General features: G+C 36.8%; 1 long non-coding RNA gene across 2 annotated transcripts in view; it reads left to right on the top strand.

The window, feature by feature from the left end:
* LOC149127340 (uncharacterized) overlaps nt 1–14,785 on the top strand; it is a 329,372-nt gene that overhangs the window by 300,714 nt on the left and 13,873 nt on the right. The window lies entirely within an intron of this gene.

The raw sequence follows: 14,785 nt of genomic DNA, 5'->3' as shown, positions 1-14,785 counted from the left end.
CTTGGCTTTCCATGCCTGCATTGCTCTCATGGGCTTTTCAGCCACATCCAAATGCCTTAAGGGCTCATTCTGAGGTCAGAGTATTACTTAAAGCGATTGTCATTCTATAATTCTGCTATGTGGACTGCTTCCTGTATTGGACATTCCCTCCTTTTTAATTCGTTCTATTGTTATTACCAGGCACTTGATGCTATTTATATGGTTTCTTTAACAGTTAATCCAATGTATACATTCACTTTAATACTTAATATGATCACTTTAACGATTAAGATGGCATTTTACAGCTTTACAATTAGTAACTTCCTCCTCCCTCTCTTATTCCCCCTCTTATTTTTTACTGAGACCTATTTTCAATTGATTTTGTATATATGTTATATATTATTTATATGCCCCATGGTCCAGACTTCAGTAAAAAGCATTAACTCCATATAACCTCAGAAACTTTAATGCTAAACTTAAATTCTACCTTCTGTGACAAGTACTATGCTGCAAAAAAATGGGAGAAGCTACTCAAGTCCATGTCCATAAACATTCTTGCCAGTTAGAGTCCAAAATGTGTACAGTGACTGTACAAGGATTTTAATATCAGAAACAAAAGAAATTATCCACATCATAAACCTAAGTTGTGTCCCGAATTCTTAGTTTTGTAACTGTTGGGGCTCAAAGGTTAATTTATTTATATCAATGTGCATTGAATTATACTCAATCTTCACATAATGAATCTCACCCTCTGCTGCAGAGTTTAAAGCAACATGACCTCACATTTTCTCATACTCAGTCCTTCTAATATGTTGATAAAAAATAGAGTGCCTCTTAGAACTCTAGGTACACAGCTTCAGTGAGGTGCAATGAAGGGAGGAGATAGTTTTTCATACATTTTGAGCCAATTTGAACATTCTTTGATGCCCATCAACCTGTATGAATCTTGGTTATACATATTGCAGAATTTTCACCTCTGAACTGAGAATTTCTAGAAAAGGTAGAAGAAAGGTGAATTTGTTCTCAATATTTGAGCTAGGAATCCATTTTTTCCTACTCTTAGACTGGTAACATGTCATATCATAAGCTGCCTTGTTCTTAGGCATGCACTAATATTGAATTATACCACCAGATTTTCACATTCTTCAGTATACAAAAAGTAGATCATTGGGATTTCTCAGTTTCCATGATATGTGAATCAAACCTTGTAATAAATCTTTTTCTATTATAGATATAGATAGTGATGATATGGATATAGAAATACATATATCCTATTGGCTTTGTTTCTCTAGGGACTTTAATATTGATAATTCAAATTCATTTATACTTAATACTCCCTTGGAAAATATTATAGAATTGGATACATTCTCCCTTTCTAACAAATGATTGAGTTATACAAATATCATCTATGAATACAAATTTAAAGTATGCCTTTAAATTCTTTTAAGGAAAGATATGCATTTGAATATCAGGAAGAGAGAGAGGGAAAGAAAAAAAATAGAAATAGAAACAAAAAGAAATGGAAATAGAAAGAAATAGAAATAGAAAAGGAAACAGAAACAGAAATAGAAATCTCTCTGTTCCTCCAAATGGCTACAACAGCAAGGGCTGTGCCAGGCTGAAATCAGCTGTCAGGAACTACATTCTTGTTTCCCTTGTGCATGGTAGGAAATCAAGTACTTGAGCCACCATCCGCTGATTTCAACGTGCATTAGCAAGAAACTGGATTTTATGCATAGTAGTTGGGACCTGTTTTTTACTTTAATGTGGAATGCTGGCATTCCAAGCAATGGCTTAACCCACTGAGATACAATGCCTTCCCCACACTTTCAGTATTCTTAAAATGCAAATTAAACGGTACATTGAAAAATAGAGGGCCAGCACAGTAGCATAGAACGTTAAACCTCTGCCTGCATATGGTCATCTCATAAAGGTACCAGTTTGAGTACTGGCTATTCCATTTTGAATCCAGGTTTCTGCTGATCCACCTGGGCCCCTACATCCACGTGGGAGACCCGGAAGTAGCTCCTGGCTCCTTGCTTTGCATTGGACCAGCTGCGGCCAATGCAGCCATTTGGGGAATAAACCACCAGGTGGAAGATCTCTCTTTCTCTCTCTCTCTTTCTCTATATTTCTGCCTCTCAAATAAAAATCTTTTTGTTTTTTAAAAAATGAGACAGTACATATAGTACATTTACCACTACTAAATAGTTGAAATTTTATGTAAAGTGAGTAGAAAGTTATACAATTTAACATTTGAAGAGAACATCACATTATTTCCAATTCAGTTTTAAATTTCTGCCATGTATCAAATCTCTAGTTAAGAACCATATTCACTTCTTCACATTCATAATGAAAGACATAAATTTGCCTATTGTTACTTTCTTTGCAAGGGTTGGTTGTAATTAGAGAGTCACAAATATTGTATGCAAGAAAAGTATTTGTAATACATAAATGTTATGCCATATTGTTTGTGATTAGTATATGAAAATATGAAATCATATATGTATATGATCATTCTTGTGTAATTAATTATAATATAAATACTGCATGCATTTCTATGGAAAACATTTTAAAATATCCATTTGGCATTGGTATCAAGTTCCTTAACTGAGAAACTAATACAGGATGGTAAGGACTTTTTATTGGGCTCCATCCAGAGCTGCTGCTGATTAATTTCAAAAGATTTCCTTTGCAGATTTTCCACTGCCTCGAAGTAGTTCTGGTGCACTGGGGATGAGACATTGTTTCCTTTATTTATGGGAAGTGTTACTAAGTTAGGGTTGCTGTACTTACCATTATGTTTTGATTGGGGAAGAAATAGAAAAAATAACCAAGACTTTGAGAAGATGACTTTTGCATGATTATAAAACAAGGTTACCTGAAAAGTAGGGTGTTCCAAGGGAATAGCAGCAACAGAAACAGAATAGGTATAATAATCGTTTCTAGACATTTTAATTGAAAAATCTCTAGTTTTAAGTGTTATTATTAATAATACTTTTAATAAATTACCACACAAAATGTTAAATATTAAACTGTGGCTTTCTCTGAACATAGCGCTTGCTCATTTAACCATCCTTTACTTTTGTTTTCAGCTATGCCAGGAGAAGTCACTCACAAAGCAGAATCAACATAGTAACAAATTTCAATTTTGTTCTATTTGAATTCTTCTCAACTTATGCTAAGAAATATATAGGAATACTTTGTTGCTTAAGGAAGAAACTGTATACAGAATCTGTGAGCCAGGGAATTCTTCCTTTGCTTTGTTGTTCATATGTTCTGCCAGTGCCTGCCAATACTAATTAGCTCACATTCTTTTGCCTAGAAAACTATTTGTGTTTAGTTTGGGGATTTCTATGGAATTATTATTATTTTTTGACATGCAGAGCTAGACAGTGATATATAGAGAGAAACAGAGAGAAAGGTCTTCCTTCCGTTGGTTCACCCCCCAGATGGTTGCCACGGCTGGCACGCTGCACTGATCCAAAGCGAGGAGCCAGGTGCTTCTCCTGGTCTCCCATGTAGGTGCAGGGCCCAAGTACTTGGGCCATTCTCCACTGCCCTCCTGGGCCACAGCACAGAGTTGGACTGGAAGAGGGGCAACCAGGACAGAATCCGGCGCCCCAACCAGGACTAGAACCTGGAGTGCCTGCACAACACAAAGAATATTTGTAGGTAAAGAGGAGGAACAAAGAGGCACTCAACTTTGCAAAAATAAAGGAGAAACAAAGGAAAGAAGGGAGGAGGAAAAGAAGGAGAAAAAGACAAAGTAGAAAGAAGGGAACAATGGCAGGTGCCCCGCAGGTGGTGCTATGTATTAATTTACTATGAGTACTAGACATTTTTCAGTTGCCTCCTTTTGTGAAGAAAAATAACTATAACAATATTTCTTTAACAATAAAGTAAATTGAAAAACTGTAAACTTTTAGTCACCTGTCAGCAGCTGGATGGCAACAATAATAACAGGGGCACAGAGACAATTATTGGTTCAGATTTTGTTACTCCTACCTCTGAATGCTTTGACTTTGAAATCATTGTTTCTGACTCTAAAAGTACAAGAATAAAACAGAGCTTTACCTTTTTTGTAATAAATAAATATAATAATACACAAGAAAGCCCCTAACCCAGTGCCTATCTCATAATAGTCTGGCAATACAAGCTAGCTACTATTGCTATCTTTATTATTAACATTTTTTTCCTAAAATAAATTTATTTTTTCATTGTCTTAGCATATAGGAGATATGCCTCTTTTAATATGTGTCAATGTGCCAAGTCCTCAAAGGACATGTACTGGAAGAAAACAAGTATTAAGTCGGGTTCAGCAGTGGTTTAGATATGACTTCAGTGTATCCTCCAAAATGTTATATGTTAGAAGCTAGGGTTCCCATGTGTCAAAGTCAATATGATGGAACCTTTAAGAGGTGACACCTAATGGAAGAGGATTAGGTTGTGGAAGTACTACTCTTGGAAGAGCTTAATGCTGGTATTGTGAGGTTTTTTAGTTCTTATGAGAGTGGGTTACTAATAAACTTAGCATACTCCATGTGCTTAGCCTCTTCAACACACGGCCATTTTCCTTTCTGCTTCTCACCCATGTTGTGAAGAAGCCTGGAAGATTCTCAGCAGAGCTAAGCAGGTGCCAGCACCAAGTTCTTGGATTTCCCAGATGATGACCTAAATAAACCTCTTTTTTTAAATAAAGTACTCAGTATTAGGTGTTCAATTACAGCAACACAAAATTAACTAAGACAAGTAGTTAGATATTTTTACTACATTTCAAATGTATTATAATTTAAATGAATATTTTATTACTGTCTTTTTTTTTTTTTTTTTGACTGGCAGAGTGGACAGTGAGAGAGACAGAGAGAAAGGTCTTCCTTTGCCGTTGGTTCACCCTCCAAATGGCCGCCGCTGCAGCCGGCGCACCGCGCTGATCCGATGGCAGGAGCCAGGATCCAGGTGCTTTTTCCTGGTCTCCCATGGGGTGCAGGGCCCAAGCACCTGGGCCATCCTCCACTGCACTCCCTGGCCATAGCAGAGAGCTGGCCTGGAAGAGGGGCAACCGGGACAGAATCCGGCGCCCCAACCGGGACTAGAACCCGGTGTGCCGGCGCCGCAAGGTGGAGGATTAGCCTATTGAGCCACGGCGCCGGCCTGATTATTACTATCTTTTTAAAGCAATGTATTGTTGGTATGTACTTTAACAAAATTATGTTTCATGTGCATAAACCTTTTTATGGCTTAATTTTGCCATTTATAATTTAATTCTGTTCATTCCATTGCTGAAGGGAAATTCATAATGAATAAGAATATGTGATTTAGGGTAATTTTGTGTTTGACATTATTTAATTGTGGCTATTCTTGCAAAAGGATTCTGAGGTTCAAGTCTGTCAATTTGTTGAAAAAAATGAGTATCATGTTTATCTCCTTGTAAAATACCCTGCAGACTGCAATTAAAATGTTCAGCTAATAACATAGTAAGTTTCTACACTTATGTTAAACTTACCAGTTAAAAGAACATTTCTAAATACAGTTATTGACTGAAAAATGATTCATTTGCTGGTCTTAGTTATTTTCTAATGCAGCATTGAGGTTTTGCCTTAATGCCATTGGACTCTGGCAACATTTGACAGTGTCTATACCCTTATCAATGACTTCCAAATGTAAAGGATGTTCAAATAGAGTAAAATGCTTGTGTTATTTCTGCAGGTACCTGCTGAATATTTAAGAAAAGATTTTGCTACTAACCTTTATGAAAACTGAGTGAACGACACATCCAAAAGCATTCATATGGCAGTGATAGGAAAAGTAGACTTAGACTCAGAGGTTTCAATCTCTAATCCTCCTGTGAAACCCTCTTATTACTTGACTTTGAAGAAAACCTTTATCATGTGTCTTATGCCCCTCAATTTTAAATAAATAAACTGTTATTAAACATCATTAAACTTAGAATATCAACCTACTTTCCTATCCACCTAAAATCCTTGATTTAGAAAGAAAATTTCCTACGATGAATAAAAATCCTTGATAGCATTGTAAGAAAATATCTTTTTATTTAATTTGTTTTATTTTTCTTTTATTTAAAGTATACAGATTTGATGTATTTCACATATATAGATTTAGGAACATAGTGATACCTTCCACTCTTCCTCCTTCTTCCTCTCTTACACTCTCAATTTTTACAATGATCTACTTTCAGTTTACTTTATACTGTTAAGATTAACCCTACACTAAGTAAAGAGTTCAAAAAAGTAGTAAGAAGAAAAAACAGAGTTCCTCAACAGTTAAGACAATGGCTGTAAACAATCATCTTATCTGAAAATGTCAATTTCACTCCTACACATTATATGTTGATATTCTATTAGTTACCACAGATCAGGGAAAACATACATATGTCTCTCTTTGGGGCTGGCTTATTTCACTAAGTGTAATATTTTCCAGTTGCATCCATTTTGTTGCGAAAGACATGATTTCAGTTTTTAAATGTTTGAGTAGTATTCCATAGTTTGTAAATACCATAATTACTTTATCCAGCCATCAGTTGATGGACAGCTAGGTTGATTCCATATCTTAGCTATTGTGAATTAAGCTGCAATAAACATGAGGACACAGATAACTCATTCATATGTTGATTTCCTTTCTTTTGGCTAAATTCCCAGGAGTGGGGTTGCAGAGTAATATAGTATATCTATTGTCAGCTTTCTGTGTTATCTCCATACTGTCTTCCTTAATGACTGGACTAGTTTACATTGCCACCAACAGTGGATTAGGATACTATTTTCCCTACATCCTTGCCAGTGTTTATTGTTAATTTCTCTGTGAGAGCCACTCTAACTGGGGTGAGGTGAAACCTCATCATGGTTTCAATTTTCAGTTCCCTGATGGATAATGAAACTGGGCAATTTTTTATATCTATTGGCCATTGGAATTTCCTCTTGAAAAATTCGTGTTCAAGTCCTTTGCCTATTTCCTAACTAGATTGTTTTGTTGTTGTTGAGTTTCTTGAGCTCTTTATAATTCTGGATATAAATCCTTTATCAGTTGCATAGGTTGCAAATATTTTCTCTCATTCTGTCAGTTGCCCCTTCACTTTGTTGAGTGTTTCTTTTGCATTGCAAAAGCTTCTCAGCTTGATATAATCCCATTTGTCTATTTTATCTTTGATTGCCTGTGCTTCTGGGGTCTTTTCCAAGAAGTACTTGTGCCAACATTTCCAAAGATTCTCCAATGTTGTCTTCTAGTAATTGGATGATGTCAGGTCATAGATTTAGATCCTTGACCCATTTTTAGTTGATTTTTGTATAAGGTCAATGTAGCGGTCTTGTTTCATACTTCTGCAGAGATCCAGTTTTCCCAGCACCATTTGTTGAAGAGACTGTTCTTTCTCCAAGCACTGATTTTTTAGTTCCTTTGTCAAAGATAACTTGGCTGTAGATACATGAAATGATTTCTGGAATTATATGTGTTCCATTGATCTATATGTCTATTTTTGTGACAGTACCAGGTGCTTTTGATTATAAGTGCCTTCTAGTATGTCTTTTATCGGTATTGTGATCCCCTCAGCTTTGTTTATGTTATTTGAAATTGCTTTAGCTATTTGGGGGTCTCTTGTGTTTCCATATTAATTTTAGCGTCATTTTTTTCTAGATATGAGAAGAAAGTCATTGGTACTTTGATTGGGAACACATTGAATATGTGAGTTGCTTTCGGTAGTATGGACATTTTGATGATATGAATTCATCTAATCCATAAATGTGAAATTTTTTTTCTATTTTTTGTGTCTTCTATTATTTTACTTTTTGTATCATTGTAGAGATCTTTCACCTCCTAGGTTAAATATATTCCAAGGTGTTTAACTCTTTTTTTACATTACTTCATTTAATAAACTTTTTTTTTTAATTTTTATATAATGAACATAAATTTCCAAATTACAGCTTATGGATTACAATAGCTTCCCCCCCCCCATAACTTCCCTCCCACCAACAACGCTCCCCTCTCCCACTCCCTCTCCCCTTCCCTTCACATCAAGATTCATTTTCAATTATCTTTATATACAGAAGATCAGTTTAGCATATATTAAGTAAAGATTTCTACATTTTGCACCCACACTGAAACACAAAGTGTAAAATACTATTTGAGTACTAGTTATAGCATTAATTAAACACCTAAGAGTAATTGTGTATTAATTACAGAGTACAACCAATAGTTTTAAGTGGAACATAAAATGCAACTTTTGTATTGTTGTGCCCCCCCCCCAACCTCCCTCCCTCCCATGGCCCTCCCCTCTCCCACTCCCTCTCCCATCCCGCCCTTCATCAAGTTTCATTTTCAATTACCTTCATATACTGAAGATCAACTTAGTATATACTAAGCATGGATTTCAACAGGCTGCACTCACAAACCAAACCAGGTATAAGGTATTGTTCGACTAGTAGTGTTGTTTTTAAGTTTCATAGTTAAACACATTAAGGACAGAGATCCTACATGGGGAGCATGTACCCAGTGACTCCCGTTGTTGATTTAACAATTGGCACTCTTATTTATGACGTCAGCAATCACCCAAGACTCTTGCTATGAGCTATCTAGGCTATGGAAGCCCCTTGAGTTCACCAACTCTGAATTTGTTTAGTCAAGGCCATATCACAGTGGAGGTTCCTTCCTCCCTTCAGAGAAAGGTGCCTCTTTCCTTGATGGCCTGTTCCTTCTGCTGGGGTCTTGTTCACCAGGATCTTTCATTTAGATTGTTTTTTGCCACCATGTCATGGCTTTCCATGCCTGTGAGACTCTCGTGGACCTTTTAGTCAGATCCAAATGTCCCAAGGGTTGATTGTGAGGCAGGAGTGCTGTTTTGGGCATTTGCCATTCTATGAGTCTGCTGTGTGTCCTGCTTCCCCCGCAGGATCATTCTCTCCCTTTTAATTCTATCCTTCATTATTTGCTTACACTGGTCTTATTTGTGAAATCTCTTCGACACTTACCCTATCTTTTTGATCAGTTGTGTATTTATACTTATCACTTTACCAAGTGTGCAGGCATTGGTACCTGCCTCCTTGGTAAGGTTGAGTTGAAATCCCCTGGCACATTTCTAGTTCCACCATTGGAGGTAGGTCTGAGTGAGTATGTGCCGTCCTATATATCTCCTCCCTTTCTTATTCGCACTCCTATGTTTCACAGAGATCAATTTTCTGTTAATTTTTAAATGCTTAAGAATGATTGTGCTTTGATTGCAGAGTTCAACCAGTGGTCTTGTGTAAAACAAACAGAGCAACAACAACCACCACCACCACAACAACAAAAATACTAAAGTAACAAAATAATAAGTTGTTCCTCAACAGTCTAGACAAGGGCTGATCATGTCATTGTCTCTCATAGTGTCCATTTCACTTCAATGGGTATCATTTTAGGTGCTCGTTTAGTTCCATCGATCAGGGAGAACATGTGATATTTGTCCCTTTTGGACTGGCTTATTTCACTCAGCATGATGTTTTCCAGCTTCCTCCATTTTGTTGTAAATGCCCGGATTTCATTGTTTTTTACTGCTGTATAGTGTTCCATAGAGTACATATCCCATAGTTTCTTTATCCAGTCATCCATTGATGGACATTTAGGTTGATTCCATGTCTTAGCTATTGTGAATTGAGCTGCAACAAATATTGAGGTGCAAATGGCTTTTTTCTCCCCTTTAATTCCATTTGGGTAAATTCCAAGGAGTGGGATGGCTGGGTCCTGTGGTAGTGCTATATACAGGTTTCTGAGGATTCTCCAGACTGTCTTCCATAGTGGCTTTACCAGTTTGCATTCCCACCAACAGAGGATTATTAACTCTTTTTAAGTAGGAAAAAATCCACACTGTTCCTCAAGAGTATAGCCAAAGGAAAAAAGAGCTAGACAACAGGTATTGAAACCAGTTGTACTATAGTCAGTTATGGGCTGATGGATGCATTCCTAAATTGAAAAATTCATAAACTAATTCCCACTTTAGGAGTTCTGAAATGTCTCCAATACAGCTTTACTAGCTGATACAGAATGTTCCTCTACACAGAATGTTGAACTGCTTATACCCTCATCCCTTGGTATCCATGGGGAATTGGTTTTAGTGCCACTATAGTTACCAAAATCCACACATGCTTAATTCACTTAAGAGTAAATCCCTTATGTATAAACTACATAATACTCATGTGCAAATATGCTTTAAATAATCTCTAGATTATTTGCAATACCTAATATGATGCAAATGCTAGGTAAATTGTTATTATGCTTAGTACAGATGCAACCATCATAGCCTTAACTACATTTTTTTGATCAACAGTTAATTGACTCCATGGATATGGAACCCATGGATTTGAAAGACCAACTGTATTTATATGGATACTATAACTTAACTAGTTCCCTCCTTGTACCCAGCCCCCAGCCCTTATGTAGAAACGTTTACTCACAGACTGAAGCAGAGAGTTTGAGAAATTGGGTTGGAATGCCTGAGACAATTAGTGTCCCAGAAGGAAGAGAGATCTTAAACCAGAAGACAGCTATTGTTTCAGTTTCCTGATAGAATACCCAACCTGTCACCTACATCATCACAGGGGGCAAGTTCCTGTAAACAACTCCAGTATCCACAAACCAGGAACACCCATTCTGAAAATGAAGAACAAATCAGAATCACTAATTACTACAAGAAAACAATGAGCAACATCAGGGACCAATTCCCAAGGAAATTACTCAACAGCATGCAAGATGTATGTGTATCATATCTATAAAATAAGAGTGGTTAGAGGGAGATTCATCAGAGACAATAGAAATAAAAAAAAAACAGAAATGTGACCCTTAATGTTAAGATTTGAAATGAGCACTATAAGGGACACTGACAGCTGTTAATTGGAATGCTGAGCTGTAGGCACATCTCCCAGAACAATTTTAAAAGTATACGATGTTGACAGCTAAGCATGAAATTTCAGATTTTGAAAGGAAATTGCTCAGAGTTTCAACCAAAATATAGTAGACATTTCAGATGGAAAACAGAAAAAAATAGTAAAAAGGAAATAATTTAATAAAAAGTTTCCCAGAACAACAACAACAACAACAAATTAAAAAGACACTGCATTCTAGAAAGGGAATTGAGAGAGGGTACAGTGTTTTGAGCTGAGTGAGTGAAATAAAGGGCCCCAAACTAAACAGGTATTCTTAGTGGTTTCTAGGAAAGAAAATCTAGATAAGCCAGACTGACCTCATATGTCTCATCAGTTCATTGGGTAGTTAGAAGATAATGAGGCAGAATTGTCAATGGACTTAGGATGAAACTGTGTTAGATCCAATTTCCTATACTCAGGAAAGCATCAGGTGAATGGGAGGAAGCAGGGTTATTTCTAAAGCCCACCATCCGTAGACCTTACTTGAAATAACTACATAAATATGTATACCATATACAATGAAAAGCTAAAGAAAGATTGGGGATGACTTGGTATTCATGGTGGCAAATATCAGCAGCAATAACAAAATAAGCTATGTAATCTAAGTTATTATTGATATATGACATTAAGAAAAAAAGGTAATAATTAATGACTAAACGCCTGAATTTCATCCTAGTAGTGCTGTATCAGTGTGCAGAGGTGTTAGTGGATTTGAAAGTCCATGAAGGCAGGCGCCGTGGCTCACTCGGCTAATCCTCCGCCTGCGGCGCTGGCACTCCGGGTTCTAGTCTCGGTTAGGGCGCCGGATTCTGTCCCAGTTGCCCCTCTTCCAGTCCAGCTCCCTGCTGTGGCCTGGGAGTGCAGTGGAGGATGGCCCAGGTCCTTGGGTGCTGCACCCCATGGGAGACCAGGAGAAGCACCTGGCTCCTGGCTTCAGATCAGTGTTGTGCGCCGGCCACAGTGGCCATTGGGGGGTGAACCAATGGAAAAGAAAGACCTTTCTCTCTGTCTCTCTCTCTCTCACTGTCTACTCTGCCTGTCCAAAAAACAAACAACAAAAAAAGTCCATGAAGACTCTGGCTTTTTTTGATGGGAAGTCAGAGACCAATTAATGGTAAATTTTTGATGAAATGTTGGAGAAAGTCAGTGTGAACAAGATTGCTTAACCATCATTACGAAATAAACCAAATATTTCTAGATTACATTTTTTTAAAAATGAAGTATTTCCAACTCACCAGAAAAAAAAAAAAACAGAAAATACACTATATGGAATACATAAACTAGGATGCTTAGAGTTAATGTGAATAAAGCGGTGTTCATTGTAGATGTAGATGTGTTTAATTCACACAAACACACACAAAAAATCTTAAATGGGCTCAAAATATGAACGTGGCTGGAGTTTATTCATGGGTTATGTTAATCTAGGAAAGTCTCCTTTTATATCTGTGGCTCCCTATATTTCCTTCATAAAACCTCTGTGCCCCAGGGAGACATTAAACAGCTTATAGAATTAAACAAGCTTTGATATTTGCATATTAACAAGATCCTTGTAGCAGCTGAAGGAATATGAAGTTTACTTATCTATTTTATATGTATTTTAGGATGTCAGGGATTACTGTTGCACACACAGCATACTATCAGTCACGGTAATCATGAATGTGTGTTGATGTTACTCTAGACAAATTATGTATAAACAATTCTGTTTAAGTTATAGGGATGGGAAGTAGGGAGGGAAGAATGCCATGTGTGCAGTAACATTCTATTAAAGGAGGGCTGGAGTGACCTGAGGGCAAAAGAAAGTTGCCAGAGAAACTAATTTTAGATTGTGTTTCCCATGCTGCGTAATAAGCAGCACTGGTTCAGGGAAGTAAGTGCTCTGTGAAAAGGAATAGGGTGAAAAGGAACGTGGTTCGGGGACTGAGAAATTGCCAATGTGACTGGCACATAGAAAAACAGTGATATGAGATCAGGGTATATACATGAGCAGAATTTGTGTTAAGTATAATTTTAAACTTTATTCCCAGAAAAATAAGTTACTATAGGTTTTAAGGCAGAGAAGGGGCATATATTTGCAGAGTGATTGGTATGTCTTGCGCTACAATATTGGTTGTTGGAATGGAAAACACTAGGCAACTGAAATGAGTGTTAAATGGAGCCAGTAGGAATTGGTGATGCAGGATATGGGTATGCTAGTTTTCTGTTGCTCTATAACAAATTACCACACACTTAGCAAATTAAAACAGGACACATTTTTATTTGCTTTCAGTTCTAGAGATCAGATATCAATCACAGTGTGGCTAGAATTTTTATTTAGATATCATGAGGTTGAAATCAGGGGTTCTAAGGTGTCTTCATCTGTAGGCTGTGGAGGTGAGGGACAAGGAATCAGTTGAAAACTCATTCATGTTATTAACAAACAACTTTCCTTGGAGTTGTAAAATTGAAGTCTTCATTTTCTTGTGAGCTGTCTCCTGAAGTGTGCTCTTCACAGGTGACCCACATCATCTTCAAAGCCAGCATCTCTCTCCATTGGAATCCTTCTACCTTTTTTTGGTATACATATATATATATATATATATATATGTATATACACACATATATATATTTGTTATTTTAAGTGACCTGTTAAATTATACATAAAATTATATATATATATATGTGATACCATGTGATATTTCAATACATGCAATCCATTTTGTAATATACAATCAGGATAGACATATCTACTGAAATATTTAACATTTCTTCATCATGAAAACCTTAACAATCCTTCCTTCTAGTCTTTTTTCTTTCTTTCTTTTTTTTACAGAAATGTACAGTAACCATCACTATAGTCCTCTTACTGAGCAACAGGACAGCAGAACTCCTTACCCTCATTTAACTATAACTTACCACCCATTTGTCAATCTTTCCCCATCTCTCCCTTCCTACTCTTCCCCTCTATTTTTAATTCCTATGAAAACATTTTTAGATTCCACATAATACTGAACTATTGCACTACTTGTCTTTCTGCACTAGACTTATTTTGCTCAATGTAATGACCTCCAGTTCTATCCAAATTGTTGCAGATGGTAAGATTTCATTCTTTATGGGCCACTACTCAGATGCATATTTGTATCACATTTTCTTTATTCAACAGCTGATGGACACAGGTTGTTTCCATTTCTTTGGCTTTAATAAACACAGAAGTACAAATATCTCTTGACAAACTGATTTCATTTCCTTTGGATATGTACCCAGAAGTGGGATTGCTGGATAATATGGTAGTTTTATTTTTTGTTTTTTTTTTAATTGCTATTTATTCTTGAAGGCAGAATATGAGACAAGGAGAGGGAGAGGGAGCAAGGGAGAGAAGAAGTGAGAGAGGGAGAGAGGGAGAGAGGGAGTGAGAGAGAGAAAGAGATCAATCTTCAGTCTTCAGGTTCACTTACCAAATACCTGCAATAGTCAGGATTGGGGCATTCGGAAGCCAGGAACAAGGAATTCCATCCAGGTCTCTCTTGTAGGTGATAGTAACCCAAGTATTTGGCCATCATCTGCTGCCTCTTAGGCACATTGGCAGGAAGCTTGGTAAGAAGCACAGTAGATGGCACTGAAACTTGCATTTTGATATGGTATGTGGACATCCCCATCAGCAGTTTAACTTGCTGCATCATAACACATACTCCTGTTTTTAGTTTTTTGAGGAGTCTCTATACTGTTTTCCATAAGGCTATACTACTTTATATTCCCACCAATAGTGTGCAAGAGTTTCTTTTTATCCACAACTTTGCCATTTCTTGTTATCTGTTGTCTTTTTGATGATAGACAATCTAACTGGAATGAGGTATGTCACTGTGGTATTGATTTGCATTTCTCTGCTGATTACTGATGTTGAGCATTTTTTTATGTACTTGTTGGTC

The sequence above is a fragment of the Oryctolagus cuniculus genome, chromosome 3, assembly GCF_051225735.1.
Source record: "Oryctolagus cuniculus isolate XC-2025 breed Fujian yellow rabbit chromosome 3, ASM5122573v1, whole genome shotgun sequence".
NCBI classification, from domain to species: Eukaryota; Metazoa; Chordata; class Mammalia; order Lagomorpha; family Leporidae; genus Oryctolagus; species Oryctolagus cuniculus.
This window is presented reverse-complemented; position numbering and strand designations above follow the sequence as displayed.